The sequence below is a fragment of the Phyllobates terribilis genome, unplaced genomic scaffold (assembly GCF_046119375.1).
Source record: "Phyllobates terribilis strain yellow unplaced genomic scaffold, ASM4611937v1 Scaffold_8__6_contigs__length_399053987, whole genome shotgun sequence".
Lineage (NCBI taxonomy): Eukaryota > Metazoa > Chordata > Amphibia > Anura > Dendrobatidae > Phyllobates > Phyllobates terribilis.
In genome coordinates, this window is record NW_027362768.1 from 328,287,121 (window position 1) to 328,303,679 (window position 16,559).

The window sequence follows — 16,559 nt, forward strand, 5'->3', positions numbered from 1 at the left end:
GCTAAACGCAAACCGGATGGAATAGCATGCCCCTGCAAGATGCTGCGGTAGCGATGCTGGTTCAGTATGCCTTCAATTTTGAATAAATCCCCAACAGTGTCACCAGCAAAGCACCCCCACATCATCACACCTCATCCTCCATGCTTCACGGTGGGAACCAGGCACGTAGAGTCCATATGTTCACCTTTTCTGAGTCGCACAAAGACACGGTGGTTGGAACCAAAGATCTCAAATTTGGACTCATCAGACCAAAGCACAGATTTCCACTGGTCTAATGTCCATTCCTTGTGCTCTTTACCCAAACAAGTCTCTTCTGCTTGTTGCCTGTCCTTAGCAGTGGTTTCCTAGCAGCTATTTTACCACGAAGGCCTGCTGCACAAAGTCTCCTCTTAACAGTTGTAGAGATGTGTCTGCTGCTAGAACTCTGTGTGGCATTGACCTGGTCTCTAATCTGAGCTGCTGTTAACCTGCGATTTCTGAGGCTGGTGACTCGGATAAACTTATCCTCAGAAGCAGAGGTGACTCTTGGTCTTCCTTTCCTGGGGGAGTCCTCATGTGAGCCAGTTTCTTTGTAGCGCTTGATGGTTTTTGCAACTGCACTTGGGGACACTTTCAAAGTTTGCCCAATTTTTCGGACTGACTGACCTTCATTTTTTAAAGTAATGATGGCCACTCGTTTTTCTTTACTTAGCTGCTTTTTTCTTGCCATAATACAAATTCTAACCGTCTATTCAGTAGGACTATCAGCTGTGTATCCACCATACTTCTGCACAACACAACTGATGGTCCTAACCCCATTTATAAGGCAAGAAATCCCACTTATTAAACCTGACAGGGCACACCTGTGAAGTGAAAACCATTTCCGGTGACTACCTCTTGAAGCTCATCAAGAGAATGCCAAGAATGTGCAAAGCAGTCATCAAAGCAAAAGGTGGCTACTTTGAAGAACCAAGAATATAAGACATATTTTCAGTTGTTTCACACTTTTTTGTTAAGTATATAATTCCACATGTGTTAATTCATAGTTTTGATGCCTTCAGTGTGAATGTACAATTTTCATAGTCATGAAAATACAGAAAAATCTTTAAATGAGAAGGTGTGTCCAAACTTTTGGTCTGTACTGTGTATATATATATATATATATATATATATATATATATATAAATTATTTTTTCTATAACAGCGGCTGTAATGGTTTAAGAAAGAAGAAAAAAAGTAAAATTATACATGAATATATATATATATATATATATATATATATTATTTTTTTTTAACCGTGCTACAGCCACTTCTAGAGAGAAAAAAGGCAGTGGGCAACCCGTTTAAAATGTGATCCAATGTCTACAGCATTGTTTGCACCATTATTTGCACCTTGTGTGTGCATATATATATATATATTTATATATATATATATATACATATAGTATATATGGTGCAATTTTTGCTATTAAAATGTTGAGGAGTGTATATATTGCACCACCAAGAAGGAAAAGTACTGGAATTATGTAAATCACAGGATAGACAAACATGTCACTGTCTTGCAAATGATGAAAATAGTGAAAAAAATATTTCTTTGAGGCTCTGATCACAAAATATCGGTCTGATTTGCATCCAGAAAAGTGAGATGATTTTTATCTCACTTGTCACATCCGTGTGAAAACGTTGTTTTTTTTACTCAGCAGCTATTAAGACCATTAAAGGGTTATTCCCATCTCCAAGACCCTATTCCACTATGTAGCAGGTGTAATAATTATAATATTAGCAAATACCTCCAATTAGAAATAGTATAGTTCTTCTGATAAGCTATTTAGCTTACCATATGCAGGGCATTGCAGTAGCTTAGGTATCCATGGTTATGACCAATAATATATTGACAGTTAGTTAGGTGTTAGAGTGTTGGAGATCGGAATACCCCTTTATGACTTTGTTCCCAACCTTTTGTTGAATTTTTGATGTTGCAGAATTTCTGCACCATTTCTGCACCTATAATTTAAATTAAATTACTTGTGTATGGGGAAAATCCACACCGAAAACCCAAGTGCAGTCTGATGTTTTACACCATAGACTTGAATAAGTGTGATTGATCCGATCATCGGAGGCACTTGCAGTATGCTGTGATTTTTTTATTACACTGAATCGGCATGAGACAAAAATCACAGCTCTGCACTGCCCCATAGTATAACATTGGGCCAAGTGCTATGCGACAAAACATCGCATAACACTTGTCCGATGTATATGCTGGTGTGAGCGAGCCTTAAAAGTTTCGTTCAATAAATAGTGTGTTGGTAATTGTGGTCTAATAAACATTGTATAGATACTTGTGACATTTCGGTCAACCTGACCTTTATCAAACATACACTGTAAAGACAATGAGACAAAATAAGGAAAAGATAAACAATAAATAAATATAGAAAATAGAAATGACACAAAGTAGAAGTCAGGAGCATATTGAAGCAGCAGGTCACATCATATCAAATCACTGAACAGTGATCAGTCCATATCGTGCATATAGGGAACAATAGGCAATTCTTGACAAAAGAATATTATGCAGAGGAATGTTCTGCCGTGTTGAATGCACTCGGGCAAATCATCAAGATTCGCTACTGGTCTCTTCCTGGGAAAGTCCGCAGACGCTGCGGGCCATGGTAGCACGTTTAGACCACGCAGGCTGCTCACAGTATCACAAGTAACATGCAGGCTGGCAATGTTGAGTTGAAAAACAGCTCATGGGCAATTTGGAGAAATGGCCGTACCACTGGTTCCACCACTAAATCAATGTAACATTGAGCTGTTAGTATCTCTGTATTGAAGACTAGATGGGTCCGTTTACCGTACATTATGCCACCCCACATCATAATCCCGAGAGTAGGTCTGGTATGATGTTCCCTTGTGAACCATCAATGTGGTCTCGTCAGAGTCAAAGAAAAACGTCATTCATTCTGTACGGCGTTTGCGTGACATTAGGCTACGAGCCCGACGTCCGGTACAGGTGCTTCATTGACTTCACACCACTGTTCTCAAAGGTTATCATGGTGCAGTGCAAGATTGCAATGGAGGCTAGAATGGAGGTCTCTCCTCTTCAGCAATGGGTCCCACTTTTGTTTTGGGTGCAATGATGGTGCAGAGATTGGTCTAGAGACCTCAAGGGTAAAGCCATGAAGAGGCCTTCATGATGGAAAGAGAAATTGTCTCAGGAGTCTTTTTTTTCAACATGATACATGTGCAAGCAGCCTGTATGGACTAAACATACTACCATGGCCTCCAGCTTCTCCAGACTTGTCTCCCATCGTGGACATCTGGGACATCATTAGCACACAATTGCAAAGGGAGCTGCCAGCAGCGGATCTTGATGATTTTTCACCCAAGTGCATTCAACACGGCAGAACATTCCTCAGACAACCATTAAGCTATTAACTGATAGCAGCCAAGGCTGTAAGTCCCAGGATTTCTGCATGTGGGACTTATATTCGATACTGAATAAATCAAGATGTTTCAAAAACGTTGTCTCCATTTTTTCATCATTTGCAGATCAATAACATGTCTACATGACTATCTATCCTGTGATTTCCATAGTCCCACAATCTTTCCTTATTGGTTTTGCAATATTTATATAAATACTTCAAATAGAAGGGTTTCATTCATTAGATTAAATGCAGAAACAGTATAGATCTTGAGATCAGATCATCCCTATTGTCCCCGTCTTCTTAAGGTATGGCCAGAACATAACTTTGGTTCACATTAGAATGGGATTGGTACACAATACCGGCAGATCACGCATACATCTCTAGCAAGTATCAGTAGAAGTAACATCAACTGCCCTGACTACATCTCGATGTGAAAATGAGTAACCTTCCGTTCTGATACCCATTGACCCCCCCCTGCATCGAGATCACAGGGTGTGGATGGGATGCCATGACAGATGGGGACCTACTAAAGGCCCCGTTGGCCGTCATCTTTGTACTCCTGTGAACCCCAGCCACATTTATTTCTATTATATACCACAATACTGAAGTATTGCAGCATATAGGTACAAGCGATCAAATAGTCATAGGTTTAAGTCCCCAAGGGGGACTAAAAAAGTAATAAACATAAATAATAAAAAAAAAATACAACAATACATTACAAAACACAAAAATAAATGCAAAAGTCAGATCAATAAAAATATAAAATGAACTATAAACTCCATAAAGAGAAAACAAATCAAAACGCTGGAATTGACGCTTTCTGGTCCTCAGATTTTGTCCCAAAAACTACAATAAAAGTGATCAAACTTCCATAAATGTACCAATAAAACTGACAGCTCTCCATACAAAAGCACAAGCCCTCAACCAGCTCCAACAATGGAAAAATAAAGAAGTGATAGGTCTCAGAAAATTGGGACAAAAATGACTATTTTGTTCTTATAAATATGTTTCACCAATAAGTAAAAAAAAGTTAGTAATCTCAGTGACCTGAAAAATCAAGTTGCCAGGACTTTTTACTACACATTGAGCTCCATAAAAACAAAACTCTAAAAAAAACGATATAAAAATTCAGGTTATTTTTGTTTGTTTCTTTTTTGTAACCATTTTACCCCATTTGGAATTTTTTCCCATTTTTTTTTTCCCAAAACTATACATATCATTACTGCTACACACGTGGTCAAAATTGTTAGTACCCCTCGTTTAATGAAAGAAAAACCCACAATGGTCACAGAAATAACTTGAATCTGACACCAGTAATAATAAATTCAAAATCTATGAAAATGAACAAATGAAAGTCAGTCATTGCTTTTCAACCCTGCTTCCACAGAATTTAAAAAAAAATTAAACTCATGAAATAGGCCTGGACAGAAATAATGGTACCCCTGAAAATAATGTGACAAAAGGGACATGTTAAATCAAGTTGTGTCCACTAATTAGCATCACAGGTGTCTACAATCTTGGAATCAGTCAGTGGAACTGTATAGAGGGCTACAGATACTCACTGTGCTGTTTGGTGACATGGTGTGTACCACACTCAACATGGACCAGAGGAAGCAAAGGAAAGAGTTGTCTCAGGAGATTAGTAAGAAAATTATAGACAAGCATGCTAAAGCTAAAGGTTATAAGACCATCTCCAAGCAGCTTGATGTTCCTGTGACTACAGCTGCACATATTATTCAGAAATTTAAGATCCATGGGACTGTAGCCAACCTCCCTGGCCGTAGGAGGAAAATTGATAAATCAAAGAGATGGATAATACGAATGGTAACAAAAGAGCCCAGGAAAACTTCTAAAGAGATTAAAGGTGAACTTCAAGCTCAAGGAACATCAGTGTCAGATTGCACCATCCGTCGTTATTTGATCCAAAGTGAACTTCATGGGAGACGACCAAGGAGAACACCACTGTTGAAAAAAAATCATAAAAAAAGCCAGACTGGAATTTGCCAAACTACATGTTGACAAGCCACAAAGCTGGGAGAATGTCCTATGGACAGATGAGACAAAAGTGGAAGGTTTTGGCAAGGCACATCAGCTCTATGTTCACAGACGGAAAAATGAAGCATATCAAGAAAAGAACACTGTCCCTACTGTGAAACATGGAGGAGGCTCTGTTATGTTCTGGGGCTGCTTTGCTGCATCTGGCACAGGGTGTCTTGAAACTGTGCAGGGTACAATGAAATCTCAAGACTATCAAGGGATTCTAGAGAGAAATGTGCTGCCCAGTGTCAGATAGCTTGGTCTCAGTCGCAGGTCATGGGTTTTGCAACAGGATAATGACCCAAAACAAACAGCAAAAAACAGCCAAGAATGGCTAAGAGGAAAACATTGGACTATTCTGAAGTGGCCTTCTATGAGCCCTGACCTAAATCCTATTGAGCATCTTTGGAAAGAGCTGAAACATGCCGTCTGGAAAAGGCAACCTTCACACACGAGACAACTGGAGCAGTTTGCTCTCGAGGAGTGGGCCAAAATACCTGCCGAGAGGTGCAGAAGTCTCAGTGACAGTTACCGGAATTGTTTGATTGCAGTGATTGCCTCAAAAGGTTGTTCAACAAAATATTAAGTTAAGAAGAACCATCATTTCTGTCCAGGCCTATTTCATGAGTTTAATTTTTTTTTTAAATTCTGTGGAAGCAGGGTTGAAAAGCAATGATTAACTTTCATTTATTCATATTAATAGATTTTTAATTTATTATTACTTTTGTCAGATTCAAGTTATTTCTGTGACCATTGTGGGTTTTTCTTTCATTAAACGAGGGGTGCCAACAATTTTGACCATGTGTGTATGTCATTCAAAACTACAGCTACAAAAGCAAACCCTCATATGGCTATGTCAACGGAAAAATAAAAGCAAAAATTGGCGCCATCAGAAAGGAGTTATTAAGGGGTTAACTGTTATTTTTTGTACAATGAAAAGATATACGGTGGCATGTAAAAGTTTGGGCACCCCTGGTCAAAATTACTGTTATTGTGAACAGTTAAGTAAGTTGAAGATTAAATGATCTCTAAAAGGCCTAAAGTTAAAGATGACACATTTCCTTTGTATTTTAGGCAAAAAAATATATATTTTTTTATTCTTTAAATTTTAAAAATTACAAAAAGGAAAATGGGCCCATGCAAAGGTTTTGGCACCCTTGGAGATATGTGTGCTCAGATAACTTTGACCAAGGTTTCAGACCTTAATTAGCCTGTTAGGGTTATGGCTTGTTCGCTATTATCGTTAGGAAAGGCCAGGTGATGCAAATTTCCCAGCTTTATAAAAACCCAGCCTCTTCTAACCTTGTGCCAAAAACAGCAGCCATGGATTCTTCTAAGCAGCTGCTTAGCACTCTGAAAATGAAAATGGTGGAGGCCCACAAAGCAGGAGAAGGCTATAAGAAGATAGCAAAGCGTTTTCAAGTTGCCCTTTCCTCAGTTCGAAATGTAACTAAGAAATGGCAGTTACCAGGAACAGTGGAGGTCAAGATACGGTCTGGAATACCAAGCACAAATTGAGTGAGAGTTGCTCCTAGAATTGCTAGTGGTAAATCAGAACTCCTGCTTGACTGTAAAAAAACTTCAGAAAGATTTAGTAGACTCTGGAGTTGTGGTACATTGTTCTGCTGTTCAGAGACACCTGCACAAATATGGTCTTCATGGAACAGTCATCAGAAGAAAACCTCTCTGTGTCCTCACCATAAAATTCAGCGTCAGAAGTATGCAAAAGATCATCTATACAAGCTTTATGCATTTTGGAAAAAAGTCCTGTGGACCGATGAGGTTAAAATAGAACTCTTTGGCCACAATGATCAAAGGTATGTGTGGAGAAAAAAGGGCACAGAATTTCAGGAAAAGAACATCTCGCCAACCATTAAGCATGGGGGTGGATCAATCATGCTTTGGAGTTGTGTTGCAGCCAATGGCACGGGGAACATTTCAAGGATGAAGGAATAATGGATCCATGAAATATCCATGAAATTTCAAGAAATTTTTGATGCAAACATAACACCATCTGTAAAAAAGCTGAAGTTGAAAAGAGGATGGCTTCTATAAATGGATAATGATCTTAAGGCTATGTGCGCACGTTCAGGATTTGATTGCAGAAATTTCTGCAGCGTTTCTGCATCTCTTAGCAGGAAAAACGCTGCAGAAAAAAAAACGTGCACGGTTTTGAGACGTTTTTGATGTGTTTTTTGATGTGATACATTTTTTTAATGTGTTTATATACATCAATGAATGCTTTGTGGAGTTCAATAAAGTTATTTGAAAAAAAGAAATGTTGGACATTGCTTTAACCCTTGGATTACCGTCAGATCAGGGGTGAGTATATTGGTTAATTTAAATGATTAATGAATGTATGTGTTATATTTCAAATAAAGTGTTTACTCTCTGTGTGTGTTTATTTAACTCTTTACTTTAGTTTAATTAGGTTTGGTAATAAAAGGGTCTGACTGACACCTTGTAATCACCACACCAAAGGGCTAGGTGTCAGCTAATCCCATACACCCAATCTCATTAGCATTCCCATCCATGTCATTTCTGGGGCAGCTGAGAGCTGCCATTTTTAGCCTAGGAAGGTGCCATTAGGCAAACATGTCCCCTGGCTATTAATAACAGCTCACAGCTGTTTCATTAGCCGCTACGTCCTCCCGATCAGCATTTAGCAGCACTTTGGACACAGCGTATTTTTGCTGCATCCAAAACGCTGTGTTTTAATGCCACACTTTTGTTGTCAATACATATATATAATGATATTTCAATCAGTCAAAATCTGAAGCGGAGACTAGCGTCTCCACTACAGAAATTTACATGCTGCGGGTGAGTTTGGGTACGTACCTACCATCAGGAGCCGCTGCCGGTTTGAAGCTGTGTGTTATGCAGTGTCAAACCCACAGTGTCCAGATGTTACAGCAAAGTGTACGGGATTTCTAGAAATCCGATGTCCACTATGCGTTCATTTGAGGCTCCGGATCACCCGTGGACACTGACATTCCGCACGTCTTTCAGGACCACAGCATGTCAAAATTCTCTTGTGGAGTCGCTAGTCTCCACAACAGAAATTTGACCACTAGAAAGTACTGAATGCGATAAATCCGCATGGTTCAGTGAACACATGTGGATTTACCTGCGTTCAATAGAACTCAGCATTTTGGACGCAGCAAAAAAATAACATCCAAAGCGCTACTACGTCTGGATTGTGGGCACGGAGACTAAAATTAAAAAAAAAAAATGGTGTTGGCTCTTGCGTCATTTTCATAACTAGCAGAGGGAAAGCTGACCGCTGGGAGCTGATATTAGTAACCGGGGAAGGGGCCATTAGCCAAAAATGTTCCCTAGCTATTAATAACAGCCCACAGCTGTTTGCTTAGCCTTTACTGGCTAGATTAAGGAAGGACCCCAGAAAAAAATTAACGTAGGGTCTCCCTATAAAATCTAACCAGAAAATGCTAAACAGACAGCTGCGGGCTGATATTAATAGCCAGGGAGGGGGCCATGGATACTAGCCCCCTCCGCGGCTAATAATATTACCCCTCAGCAGTCCCAGAAATGGTGCATCCATAAGATGCACCAAATCTGGCGCTTAGCCTCCGCTCTTCCCACTGTCGTGAAACGGTGGCGAGTGGGGTAATGGGGTTGGGGTTCATGTTAGCCTTGTATTGGCGGCTGACATGAAACCGGGTTAGTATTGGAGAGGCATCTATAAGACGCCCCCATTACTAACCCCGTAGTAAAGGTTTATGACGCTTTTTCAATAAAGACTCCGCCAGAATAAAGTCTTTTATTGAAATAAAATGACACACGGTTTTAACAGTTTTTTTTATTGTTCTCTTAATCACCGATGCCCTTGATCTTCTCTAAAAAAAATACAATAAAAAACAACCATTTCCCTCACCTGTCAGCCATCACGACGTAATCCGAGTGTCCCACGGCGATCTGGGTCACTTCTACAGCAGCCACATCAATCACTGATGTGACTGCTGTAGAAAACAGCACTGTACACTGACAGGAGTGTAAAATCACTCCTATTAGTGTACATTGTTCTGCTACAGGCTGAGGTCATGTGAGTTCATCAGCTGAAGATCAGCTGATCAGCCCCGGTGACCTCATAATGCATCAGTGGTACATGGGAACATTCTCACGAAATAGTCAAATACGTAGCAAACGACCGCAGAAAATCCACAAATATATTTATACCTGCTGGTTTGCTGCGGTTCAATTGAAGTCAATGGGCGGAAATGCTGCAGAAACGCTACAAAGAATGGACATGCTCAGTATTTAAACACAATGACAATCCTGAGCGGAAAATTCTGCATCATGTGCACAGCACATCGGGATTGTCATTGCATTAGCTGGCAGACAGATTACATAGCATTTTTGGTGCATTTGCGAGTGGAAAAAACGCCCCAAAAACGCATCAAAAACGCACAGTGTGCACATAGCCTAAACACACCTCAAAATCCACAATAGAAGACCTCAAAAGGCACAATCTGAAGGCTTTACAATGGCCCTCACAGTCCCTTGATCTGAACATCAATGAAAATCTGTGGCTAGACTGCAAAATAGCAGTGCATGCAAGACGACCCAGGAATCTCACAGAACTGCAAGAATTTTCGAAGGAATAATGGATGAAAATCCCTCAAACAAGAATTGAAAGACGCTTGTCTGGCTGCAAAAAGTGTTTACAAGCTGTGATACTTGCAAAAGGGGGTGCTACTATGTACTAACCATTTAGGGTGCCCAAACTTTTGCATTGGCCCAATTTCCTTTTTGTAATTTTTAAAATGTAAAAGATGAAAAAGTATATATATTTCCCTAAAATATAAAGGAAATGTGTCATTTTTAACTTCAGGCCTTTTAGAGATCATTTCATCTTCAGCTTCCTTAACTGTTCACAATAACAGTAATTTTGACCAGGTGCGCCCAAACTTTTACATACCACTGTAGGGGCTAATTCATCACAGGGTTTACAACAGTTTTCTTGTGCAAAACAGTTTGAAAAGTCACAACAATTTTGTGCATTGCGTAGCCGCTCAAAATTTTTTCCGATTTTGGCATTTTCAACCCAGTACCTGACATCTCTGCCAAAGTGGGAGGGATGAGGCATGTTTTATTAATGTTCAGTTGTGGCGTACTTTATGCTAGAAATCTTACTCCATTGCTTGACTGGAGTAAGATTTTCGGTGAGCCACGAGTCACTTTTAAGATGCGCCAAGCTCATTAAGTGGCACGCGCCTCTTAAGGAATTAGGTGCCTCTTAGGCCACGTTCAGACGTTCAGTATTTGATCAGTATTTTACATCAGTATTTGTAAGCCAAAACCAGGAGTGGGTGATAAATACAGAAGTGGTGACTTGTTTCTATTATACTTTTCCTCTGATTGTTCCACTCCTGGTTTTGGCTTACAAATACTGATGTAAAATACTGACTAAATACTGAAAGTGTGAACATCGCCTTAAGTCATATTGGTGGTCACAAAGGAGTTTTCTAATATCTGTATAAACTCTTTTTAGTATCTCTGCTTCCTATTGACTTTAATGTGATGATCACGTAGGTTCACATAGGTGCATTCTTCATTATAGGACAGTTATAAGAATTGCGCAACTGTGTGTCAATCATATGACCCGACAGATTTTTCTTCCTTGGAAGTAAATGATAAAAGTTCTTTAAAATGTCTGCAAGCAGAGATCTTATAATAATTAGTTTCTGAAACAAAAACTTACCTTAAAAGGGGTTATCCGCTAATATTTATTAGTTTAAAAATGGGCTCATGGTGTTCCTAATGTAAAAAAAGCAAATACCCTCTGGACCCTCACTGTTCTCCGTAGTACTGTGGCCCCTGACGGGCTCCGGGCTTCTTCGTCCAGCAGGGGACATGATGCTGTAGTAGTCACATAAGGGGTAAATAATTGTATATTTTGATAGATCAGACTTTTATGGACATGGCAGTATAACCCCTTGATGTACTTTCCTCCCCTTCTTCCCAGAGCCATAACTTTTTTATTTTTCCATCAATATGGCCGTGTGAGGGCTTGTTTTCTTTGGGACGAGTTGTAGTTTTGAACGACACCATTGAGTTTACTGTATAGTGCACTGGAAAACGGGGAAAAAAATCCAAGTGCAGTGAAATTGCAAAAAAGTGCAATTCCACAGTTGTTTTTTGAGTTTTTATTTTTACCATGTTCACTAGATGCTAAAACTGACCTGCCTTTATGATTCCCCAGGTCATTACGAGTTCGTATATACCAAACATGTATAGGTCCTTTTTTATCTAAGTAATGAAAAAAAATTCCTAAGTTTGTAAAAAAACAAAAATGTCGCCATTTTCCGAGACCTATGGCGTCTCCATTTTTTGGGATCGGGGCTGGTTGAGGGCTTATTTTTTGCGCATTTTATTGCAATGTTGCAACAACCATAAAAACTTAATTTTGGCTGTTTAATTTTTTTTTCGTTACGCCGTTCACAGATCGGATTAATTCTTTTTCTATTTTGATAGATCGGGCGATTCTGAATGCAGTGATACCAAACTTGTGTATTTTTTATTTTTTTCATTGTTTTATTTTGAATGGGGCAAAAGGGGGTGATCTAACCCCTTTCCGACCCTGTCAGTAATAGTATGTAGCTGCACCCTGGGCCAATTGGGCCAGCTACGTACTATTACACGTGATACAATCGCGCCCGCACACAGGCGGTGCAGGGTGATCGCCCCTGGGTGTCAGCTGATTGTCACAGCTGACACCCGGTGCTATGTGCCAGGAGCTGTCCCGCACCGCTGCTGACACATTAACCCCCGCAATCGAAGTCGATCGCAGCATTGCGGGGCAAGGGGAGGTAAGCGCCAATACTTACCTCCTCTGCCTGTGTCCCCCGGTGTCTGCGGCGGCTCCCAGATGTTGTCATTGTGACACGATATCGTCATGACAGCATCCGAGCCACCAGACAGCAGGAAGTTACTTTGCATGACCAAAGTAACTTCTCCCTGTGCAGCACTGACAGGCTGCCTAGCATAGGGAGCTGCTGCTCTCTATGCTATACTGCCGATCAGGCTGCAAAAAGTGAAAGTCCCATAGTGGGACAAAGTGTAAAAGTAAAAAAAAGTGCCAAAAAGTGAAAAAAAAATAAAATAAACTGTAAAAATTGTAACATACCTGGTGGCGGGCTTGCATGGTGCACCATCTCTCACTATGCAAGATCGCAAACTTGATCTTCAGTCCAGTCTGCTAGCCTGGCTTCTATTCATGCTGTCTGTTTGTCTCTGTTCTGACTGCTTAGGGCGGCGGCCCGGTTACTTCCTGGTTTTTGTAGCTGCTGTGGGCACACTCCTAATGCGCCCTCAGCCTATTGCTGTCTGTCACTGGATATTTAAACCAGCTCCACCTTGAAGCTGGTGCCTGAGCAGCTATTATCTTCAGAGGGCTTCTTGCCTCTCATGTGCCAGGTCCTGTTGTGTTTTTCTTGCCTGTCTGTCTTCCTGGAGGCTGTATTCCCAGGCCTGTCTGAACACGCTCCTAGCCTGTTTGTCCTGCCTTCTGGGGGCCACATACCCAGACCTGTTGTCTGTGTCTTCTAGCCTATTTGTCCGCCTTTCTGGGGACCGCATACCCAGACTCACTCCTGTATCTCGCTGCAGTGTCAGTTTCTGTCTTAACACTCAGTTCCTGTCTGAACACTCTCCTAGCCTGTTACCTGTTTTTCTTTATATCTGTACCTTTCCTTTTTCTGCAGAGTCTGAACATGCACCTAACTCCTACTCGTTGTCGCTGTACTTCCGTTTGTGAGTTTGGAGTCCACTCGCTACTTCTTTGCAAGTACCTTGTGTGTATCTGGTTCTGGTTTTCCCTTCCAGTCTGTTCCGTGTGAACAGAGCCCTGTCCCCTCTGCTCTGTCTTTGCTCACCGCTTTTGCGTTTTTCCCCTTGCTCTGCCTTGCTTACCGCTCTGGCGGTTCCTGCCCGCTCAGCCTTGTCCACCGCATCTGCGGTTTCGCTCTGCTCAGCCTTGTCCACCGCATCTGCGGTTTCGCTCTGCTCAGCTTTGTCCACCGCATCTGCGGTTTCGCTCTGCTCAGCTTTGTCCACCGCATCTGCGGTTTCGCTCTGCTCAGCTTTGTCCACCGCATCTGCGGTTTCGCTCTGCTCAGCTTTGTCCACCGCATCTGCGGTTTCGCTCTGCTCAGCTTTGTCCACCGCATCTGCGGTTCCGCTCTGCTCAGCTTTGTCCACCGCATCTGCGGTTCCGCTCTGCTCAGCTTTGTCCACCGCATCTGCGGTTTCGCTCTGCTCAGCTTTGTCCACCGCACCTGCGGTTTCGCTCTGCTCAGCCCTGTCCACCGCACCTGCGGTTTTGCTCTGCTCAGCCCTGTCCACCGCACCTGCGGTTTTGCTCTGTTCAGCCCTGTCCACCGCACCTGCAGTTTTGCTCTGCTCAGCCCTGTCCACCGCACCTGCGGTTTCGCTCTGCTTAGCCCTGTCCACCGCACCTGCGGTTTCGATCTGCTCAGCCTTGTCCACCGCACCTGCGGTTTCACTCTGCTCAGCCTTGTCTACCGCACCTGCGGTTTCGCTCTGCTCAGCCGTGTCCACCGCACCTGCGGTTTCACTTTACTCTGCTTGATTACCGCATCTGCAGCTCTGAACCCGTCTCCCAGTCTGTACTGGACCCTACACAGCCTGTGCTCTAACCTGCCTGTTCCTGTATTCCCCGGTGTGGGTCAACAGCCGTGTCCGGGGTCTGACCTGGAGTCGCACCTGGTCCCTCTGCTCGGTTCCTCCCTGGTGCACGGCGTCGTAGCCGTCGTGCGACCTGGGTCGGATCGGGTTGATACTTAGTTACGCCCCTCCAGGCACTCTCCGGTTCATGGCACAGTGGGATCACTAATCACGCACACGCCAGTCAGTCCGGGCGTGTACATAACAAAAATATAAAAACAAAATGAAAAAAATAATCCCAAGAAAATAAAAATATATTGTACCCATAATATTTATTTATTATGAAAAAAAAAATAAACCAATAAAAGTACACTTATTTGGTATTGCCGCTTCCGGAACGACCTGACCTATAAAACTACCCCACTAGTTAACCCCTTTAGTGAACATGCTAAAAAAAACCCATACAAAGTAAAAAATCAATGCTTTATCAACATACCACCAAACAAAAAATGGAATAAAACGCGATCAAAAAGACGAATGCAAATAAAAATGGTACCGCTGAAAACATCATCTTGTCCCGCAAAAAACAAGCTGCCATACAGCTCCATCAGCCGAAAAAGAAAAAAAGTTATAGCTCTCAGAATAAAACTATACAAAAATTTTTTTTTTCTATAAAATAGTTTTTATTGTGTAAAAGCGCCAAACCATAAAAAAACAATATAAATGTGGTACCGCTGTAAACGTACCGACCCGAAGAATAAAGCTGCGGAACAGCATAAAAAAAAAAACAATTCCGGAATTGTTGGTTTTTGTTTATTCTGCCAACCAAAAATCGGAATAGAAAGTGTTCAAAAATGCTGAAAATGGTACCAATAAAAACGTTAACTTGTCCCGCAAAAAACAAGCCATCACATGACTGTCGTCCAAAATATGGAAAAATTATAGCTCTCAAAATATGGCGATGCAAAAACTAGTCTTTGCAAAAAAAAAGCGACTTTTAGTGTGTGGCAGCTGTCAGTCATAAAAAAAGATATGAATCTGGCATCGCTGTAATCGCACCGACCTGAAGAATAAAGTCGTCTAATCACTAATACCGCACAAGGAATGGCGTGAAAAAATAAACTCTAGGGTTGTGCTAGGGATAGGGTTAGGGTTGTGCTCGGGTTAGGGTTGTGCTAGGGTTAGGGTTGTGCTAGGGTTATGGTTGTGCTAGGGTTATGTTTGGGCTAGGGTTAGGGTTGGGCTAGGGTTAGGGTTGGGATAGGGTTAGGGTTGGGATAGGGTTGGGGTTGGGCTAGGGTTATGGTTGGGCTAGGGTTAGGGTTGGGGTTGTGCTAGGGTTGGGGTTGTATCAGGGTTGGGGCTAGGGTTGTGTTGGGGTTGGGATTTTTACAAAAGTGAAGAAAAAAAATAATGACGACAATATGGCGAATAGTGTTGAGCGCAAGTGCTTTTTACTTGAGTTGGCATCGAGTGCTTGGGTATGCACCGAGTATCGCGGGTGCTCGAATCTCCGCCCCATGTGTTTTGCAGCTGTTTTACAGCCAAAAACACCTTGCGGGGATTGCCTGCCATGCACGAGCGATCCCCGCATGTTTTTTTGGGTGTCTAATAAACGTGAAACATGCGGGGCGGGGACTCAAGCATGTCACTTGAGCACCCGAGATACACGGTGCATATCCGAGTACCAGATGCAAATTCAAGTAGCGAGCACTTGCGCTCAAGACTAATAACAATTTATTCAATATGATGACCTAATGTTCTCAAACTCTGTGTCGTACCTCTGGGTTCAAAATGTTCACTATAACCTTTGATAAAATCCTTGAGGGGTCTAGTTTTCAAAATGGAGTCACTTCTGGGGGTTTCCACTGTTTATGCGCATCAGGGGCTCTCCAAAAGCAACATGACATCCGCTAATTATTCAAGCAAATTTTACATTCAAAAAGTCAAATGGCGCTCCTTCCCTTCAGAACCCTGCCGTGCACCAAAACAGTGGTTTTCCCCCACATATGGGGAATCGGCTTACTCAGGAGAAATTGCACAACAAATTGCAAGGTGCAATTTCTCCTGTTGCTCTTATGAAAATGCAAAATTGGAGGCTGAAAAACATTTTTTGTTGGAAAGGTGAAAAGTTGTATTTTTACGGCTCAATGGTCTAAACTTCTGTGAAGCACCTGGGGGTTCAAGGTGCTCACCACACATCAAGATAAGTTCCCTGAGGGGTCTAGTTTCCAAAATGGTGTCACTTGTGGGGGGTTTCCACTATTTAGGCACATCATGGGCTCCCCAAACGCAACATGGCGTCCGCTAATTATTTAAGCAAATTTTATATTCAAAAAGTCAAATGGCGCTCCTTCCCTTCCGAACTCTGCCGTGCGCCCAAACAGTAGTTTTCCCCCACATATAGGGTATCGGCGTGCTCAGGAGGATTTTGGGGTCCATTTTTTAATGATACCGTTGCAAAAATAAAAA